We start from the raw sequence: 7,248 nt of genomic DNA, 5'->3' as shown, positions 1-7,248 counted from the left end.
GTTAAACTAATCATAATAAAAGTGGACTTGGCTAAGTTCGGGTTATCACAGAAGATCTCTCATTCAAGCAAGACTGTTAGAGGAAATGTCAAAACCTACCAAGACTGTAGCTGGTCGTCTTGCCAATTAAAAGACAATGGATGATAGTCAACATCTCACTTTAGAGATCATAAAGGACTTTAATACTCTTTTCTTGTTTTCTATTCAAAGACATCAAGGATGCCAAGAGCTCAGAGTCTTGTCAACCTAGGGATTGTAACTCTATCGTGACCATTAGTATTAGAATACTATCCAGGTAGGTTCACTCCTACGATTTTACTAGAAGTGTGATCTAAATGTTGTGAGTATGTTTAGGATTTGCATATTCTACTTCTAATCACTTTCTCTCATGAAGGTGCATACTTTTCTCACTATATTTATTATATACTTTGATGATGTGATTTTAAAGTGATGTACTTTTAATGTGCTTTGTACTCATGGGATTGGGTTGAGGGTTCCCCATGCCATTCTTGGTAGCACTTTACCACGAGTGTCATATGAGTAGAGGATTCCCTGTGATTATCGCGGTGGGGCATTTCCATATGGCTTCACATGATATCATGAATAGAGAGTCCCCGTGTTGATCAGGTGGAGCGTTCTCTATGATGATTCGGTGGAGGTGTTCCTACTTCCGAGTGTTGACCAGGTAGAGAGATTCCCGATGTCGAACGGGTGGAGTGATTCCCTATTGTGTTTTGGTGAATTTGTTTCATGTGTTGACATGGTAGAAAGATTCTCCATGTTGAATGGGTGGATTGATTCCTTATAATTGCTTTTCTTCTAACAGTTTCATGAATATATGTGTTTTGCTCAATAGGGTAATTCGTCATAATGCTTATGAATATATGTGTTTTACTTAAGAGAGTCATTCCTAACCAGGCTTATGAATATATATGTTTTGCTCAAGATGGTGATTCCTCATCATGCTTATCAATGCATGTGTTTGGGCTCAAGAGGGTGATTCCTCAGCATGCTTAAAATATGTGTGCTTTTACTTAGGGAAAAGATTGGTTTGTCGAGTCACTAGTCTGTTCTAGTGAGCATAGGATGTGAGGGTAGAGGCTGAGATGGAGGATTTGAGAGTGGAGGCTGAGATGGAGGATTCTCTGGTGCAACAATAAGGTCTATGGGTTCTGTAGATGCTAATGAAGTAATAGGACTTGCATAATTAGAAGGGGCATTGTTGTAGATGCACGAGTGGAGGTGACAGTGACACTCCATCCCACTAGGGTTATAAAGCTAGAGGAATTAAATGCTACCAATCTTAAAGCACTCACTTTACAACTAGGTGTAAAAGATCCCATTCTAAAAATTAGTCTTGTACTACAATTCAGTCAATATTGAAATAAAACAAGGTTCATCTCAACTCCTTAAGCCTCAATATGATCCCCTAAGTAATATCCTGTCCCGCAATGTCTTCATAGTCACCCTCACCTGGGTAGGCACACAAAAAAAATGAAAAAGAGTCAAATACACAGAAAGAACCAATCATATAGTAAACAAAATAGTAGTCTAGGTTTTCAGTCAAATATTAACAGTTTCAATCAACATTAACATTGTATTAGGCATTACTTTAAGCCTCAAATGAAAAACATGCATTTCTTAACCATATCTTCTTAATGATCATTACACACTATTACCCCGTGTGTCAGGGTTGACAACCCTTGGCTCTACTTGGGGCTAGCATGTTAGAACCTAGACCTCATCAGGAATGAGTATCACTAGGTTCATCGCCAGTGACATATTCTAGTGTTGCAATCCACCGGCCTTAACCTCATGGTACCGTTGTTACTGTCATGGCAATATCATTTTATCTAAACAATCACATGTAGTCATTCCTTTCATTTTCTTTTCTTTTCCTTTAGCCTTCCCTTACCTTAGCTTTCATTCATTTGAAAATATATAGTCGTACCATACAATATTCAATCACATCATTAGCCATGCATGCAAATTCATAGTCACATGCATTACATCAACAATAATAATAATTCATAAATAGGGGCTGCCAAGAAGGATTTATACATATACATATACTTTTGTAAAGATGTACCTTAATTACCTGCATACAGTTACTAAATGACCTTTTTTAGTATATATAATATGACGTGGAAAAGCAATATTATCATAGTCACTTATCTCAAGTCTTATAAGCATTCATATGGTTGGGTAAGCATGTGTTACCAAACGTCAAATAGGACCTATACACATCCATGTGATTGGGCAAGTATTTTCCCATGTTAATTAACATATGCATAAACTGGCTACGTACAGCTTGTACTTACTCATTGAGATGGAAATGAGGAGGACAAGGCTCAGAGCCTTCAATGATTGCAAGAAGATTATGAATGCCAAAATGGGTAGGAACTGTGGCATGACTTCTTATATAAATGATCATTAGAGACGATATATAGCTTATTAATTATGAAACTTTTGGCAAAACCAAAAGCAAGATAGAGAAAAGCATATATAACAACAGCTTATTGATCATAATGATTTCGATTACAAGGTGACCATGCTAGCTACAGGAACATGATCAGAACCATCCTCCATGGTGCTAGAAAATTATGGATTTTTCTTTGATCCCTCTGATTCAGATATATATCCGATCGAGTCTTTGAAAACTTAAATATGATCTATCTAATTAATTAAATTTTAATCTTATTCATGTACTTGAACCCATGATATTTTATGTAGATCATCTAAGGTTATGCTAGAAAGATTGTTATATTTTGTTTGGTTCATGAATTAAAAGAAAGAACTTAAAAAAAAAAAAAAAAAGGATATATTTAAACATGACATGCAATGTGTCACCCTGAAAAGAGTTGCCTAAAAGATCCTGTGTTTGAATCGGTCGAACTCTCATGCATGAAATGGAAAAAACGTGCATATATATATCCACCCACTCCATACGAATTATATATATCCGGGTTCCTCTTTGGTCCCCTTATTGCTTATCTTCAGAATAAACAGCTATATATGATAAGTTCAAAGACAAATCAACTAATAATTGACAAGTTGATCTTCAACTTTTCTTGCATTTATTCACGTGCCTATATGCTGATCATGATTCTATCTTCTGATCTCCTTGTGATCAACTACAATCAAGAAAATTAATTATTTGTGACCAGTTATTTATAGTAAAATAATTATTTCTAATTAAAATGAGTCTGTTTTTGTTGCAAATAGTCATTTTCAAAGAATATAGATATCAAAATGAATATTTACCATTTTTATTTTCTTTCAATATTGGATCAAATAAACTCAGAACCTTGACTTTATTAGATATCTAGTAATTTGGGTTACAAGTTCATGATCATAAAATTGTTTGAAGGGCCTTAACTACGCAAACTATTATAATAATAACATGTTTAATTCCCTTGAAATATTTTTCTTTATGATTATTGAACTAATTTTACTTTATTTTTCTTTTCTTTTCTTTTGATTTGTGAAGTTTCCACGTGAGTTTTCTTAAATTATATATAATTATGTATTATTTGACTTGTTTGGTAAGGTCTTGTAGATGGAAATGATATATGGGCATGCCAGAATTGAATTTTAACACCAAGCCAAGGCATGATCTTATTCTATTTTGTCCTCGTGTAATTTGGGTCACGTTTTTTTTTTTTATATTTTTTTTTCCTTTGTTGACGCAAGTTTTAATTTTGGTCACCTGATCGAGCATCAACACGTACTTGGCCCACAGTAATGTTGCATCTGATCAAGATTATAAAGTACATAAAAGACTTCAATGACAGAGACAGAGCATAATGATTAGTTTAGTGAACTCATTCTAACCCTTTTTTTATTGGAAAATTCTTTAATGGCTAGTCTTCCTACAATCGTGTAAATTTAACTTGTCTCTTTGTTATCAAGTTTGAGGGGCTCTACAGCCATACATGGGGATTCCGATCGTGCAATTTTTTATTTTTACTTTTATTTTTATATATTTTTTAACAATTTTTATAAAAATACAACATTATTAAAAAGTAATTCTTTAAAAAAATACTGTCGAGAGCCTTAGGTATAATAACATTTCACAACCAAAATTAATAGCTCCAGCTCTTCTTCCTTGAAAATATAATGCTTAGGATTTTAAATTGTCAAGTAATTTAACTTAAAATAGGGATGTAATTGATTCGATTCAATCCGGATTTTGATAAATTTTGAAATCGAATCAGAATAAACTAATTTTATAAATTTAAAAATGAATTCATCACCAAAATTAAAACTTTCAATTTTATAACATAGGGCTCACGACAGAATAGGCACAAAGAAACTAGAATATTTCTATTATTTGTAAAAGAGAAAAAAAAAAAAACCAATATGCACAAGTAAACAATTGTTTTTAACAATCCTTATTCGAGGATCCAAGACTATAATATGTGTGATTTCGGTGTTTCATTAATAAAATTTCTATTTCACCAAAATGTTTTGGTAAAAGATACAAATTTTATTAATGAAACACCTATGTTTTGGTAAAAGATACAAATTTTGTTAATGAAACACCAAAATCACACATATTATAGTCTTGGGTCCTCGAATAAGGAGAGTAGAAACATATGAGTCATCAACAATCACACATATTAGCAACTCAAAGCATTAGACATTGAGGTAACACAGCATGAGCTAAGACGTGACTTCCACAGACTTAATCATTGTACAAAAGCCCAGCAATTGACCACTAGGATGCACCTTGTGAGGGTTAAAAAATAACTTGAACGAGAAACCATTCCAAATTTGATATCCAAAAGGTAAAAAATAAAATAAAAATAGAATTGACAGTATGGCAAAAAAAGAAAACGAAATAACTCTAAAAACAGAACTTAAATCTTTCTACAAGCAAAAAAGAATTCATCTCCTTGAGTAAAACCTGTATAGCTTTCAACCCCAAATGTTAGGATAAAATAAAAATATATACATTAAAACCAATAGCAAAAACCCTAGATTTCTCACTAGAATAACTTCGGTGCATGCAACAAGAAGTGTCCCCAACAACTTCGTTTTGTTCCTAAGAAAAATAAAGAATGCGTCCTTTTCTTTTCAATTTCCCAGCAACCGCTTCAGAGTCCATTTCTCAACTCAAAACATGGAGAAACAGAATGATACAGATTTTAAAATCTTCTGCCTCTTTCATCAGAGCGCGGTGATCATGGGATTCTAGTATTCCATGGGGCGCGTGGTTCTTTCTGCCTCGGGATGTCAACCGTCGAGCTCGCCTATATAAGGTCTCCTTCTTTCTTAGCAACGGGTTACTTTGTCTATTCTCTCTTATGCTGGACATCCTATGTTCCCCTTCCTCCTTCAAGCACTTCTCCTTGCGTTGTTCTTTTCGCTCTTCTTTCTCCCTGGTTGCTAATGGCCTCCAAGAAATCCTTGTGTCCTTCTGGGCTGGCTAGATCTTCTGACGCTACCCGTGCCGCAGACGGACAGGGTGACACCACTCCAAAGGAGTTTGATGGTTTCTCGTGGCGTTCGGAGGTGACTCCCGTTGAGTTGGAGTCGTTGAGAGATACCTACAGGGTTCCTCGGACTGTGAAACTCGAGATGCCTCCTACCGAAGGGGTAGTAGATTCTAAGGGTTTTGACTCCAAAGTGGCAGTGTACCCCGCCATGTTCTCGCGGCCTCAGATTGCCCTTCTGCTGTCCGATGCGAGAAGTGATGGATTTTTTTCAAGTTGGTGCCTGCCCAGCTCCATCCTAGAGCGTGGAGGATCCTTGTGTCGTGCTGCGTCATTTGGCGTCGCACGTTGGGGGAGGCTAGGGCTGACTACCCGAATCTCACGGCACATGAGTTCTTCCTCACCCATAATCTTCTGAGGCGAGGTCGTAACACTTACGGCTTCAAACCAATCTAGTAGTTGGTTCGGCAAGAGTTACTGCCGTAATGGGGTGGAGTCACCTGTTGGCTAGGCCAATTGGCGCGCATTCCCTGATTGCGCCATATGGGGGGTTGTGGGCGATGACAAGGGTCGTCGTCCTATTGTGACCACAATTGAGACACTCAAGATCTAGGTCGTCCGTGCTTGGGCAAAGGCCATCGGGATGACGTTCTTTCCTAGGTTCTGCTAGCAAAGAACAACCTTCGTCAGCATCTAGCTTCTCCGGCCAATTTGCACACCGTAGCCTTCCCGCTAAGGGAGGTCACGTCCTGGGTCTGTAGCCGCTCTCCCATCTAGCCGATGGAGGAGAAAAAGAAAAAGTGCCGAAGGATTTCCCCCATCAGAGCTGACTCTGAAGACCTTCCCATTCCTCTAGGAGGTCCTTCTACGCACTCATCATTCGGCCTGAGCCGTCGTCGCCCAGGAAAGCGATGACGATCGCGAACCTCCTCGTGTTGTGACGTTGGCTCGAGGAGTCGTTACAGATGCTTGACCTAAGTTGCTAGTTCTCAGGTCTGTTTTTGAAACCGTTCCTACGACCCCGACGGGCACTTTGGTTGCGAGGGGGTCTTCATTAGTCCCCTCGCCCCTCGGCACAGCCTTCAAGCGGGTTGCTTCACCCTCATCCATGGAGCATTTTACCAAGGACGGGGGGTCCTATGAGCGAGTTTCCATTTTGGAGTCCCCTCTACTACACTCTCCTGAGGTTGAGGTCGAGGTTGCCTCAGCTGGCGATGAAGTGGCAGGGGCCATTGCTTGGGCCGAGGAAGTGGTGGCAGGCATTCCTCTAGCTAAGGTAGCTATGGTGTCTGTGGTCCTTGGCACGGGTGAGGAGGCAGTTGGTGAGGTCCCGACAGACTTTCGATCAATCACTTTGGAGAGCCGTGCTGACCATATCCGCAAGGCAGATAGCAGGCTCAAGAGGCTTTTCACTGGGGTAAGGATCTTTGTTTGTAAGCTCTTTGTGCCTCTTGTTCGTTTCCTTCTTTGATTTTGACCTAGACTTTTGTGGCAGGGCTTGGAGCGTTTGGCGGCGTTCATCGTGGACGACTAAGAGGAGGTGGTGAGCAAGAATAAGATACTTTGCTCGCTCGCCCAGCTGGCTTTACACTATGCAGCGGAGGAGCAGAAGAATAAGGAAGAGGTTGAGGAGACCCTCGTTGACTTGTCGAAGTCTTGGGATGAGGCCGGCCTTCTTCGGCTCGAGGTGGCGCTTGCCTCTGAGGGGAGGGATGGGCTACAAAAGTCACTCGACAACTGTCAATAGGAGCTGGAGTTGCTAGTAGTATGCATAATTATTAATAATATCATACATTTTATATATGGTTAA

Source organism: Juglans regia, chromosome 13 (genome assembly GCF_001411555.2).
Source record: "Juglans regia cultivar Chandler chromosome 13, Walnut 2.0, whole genome shotgun sequence".
In the NCBI taxonomy this organism is placed as follows: Eukaryota; Viridiplantae; Streptophyta; class Magnoliopsida; order Fagales; family Juglandaceae; genus Juglans; species Juglans regia.
This window is presented reverse-complemented; position numbering follows the sequence as displayed.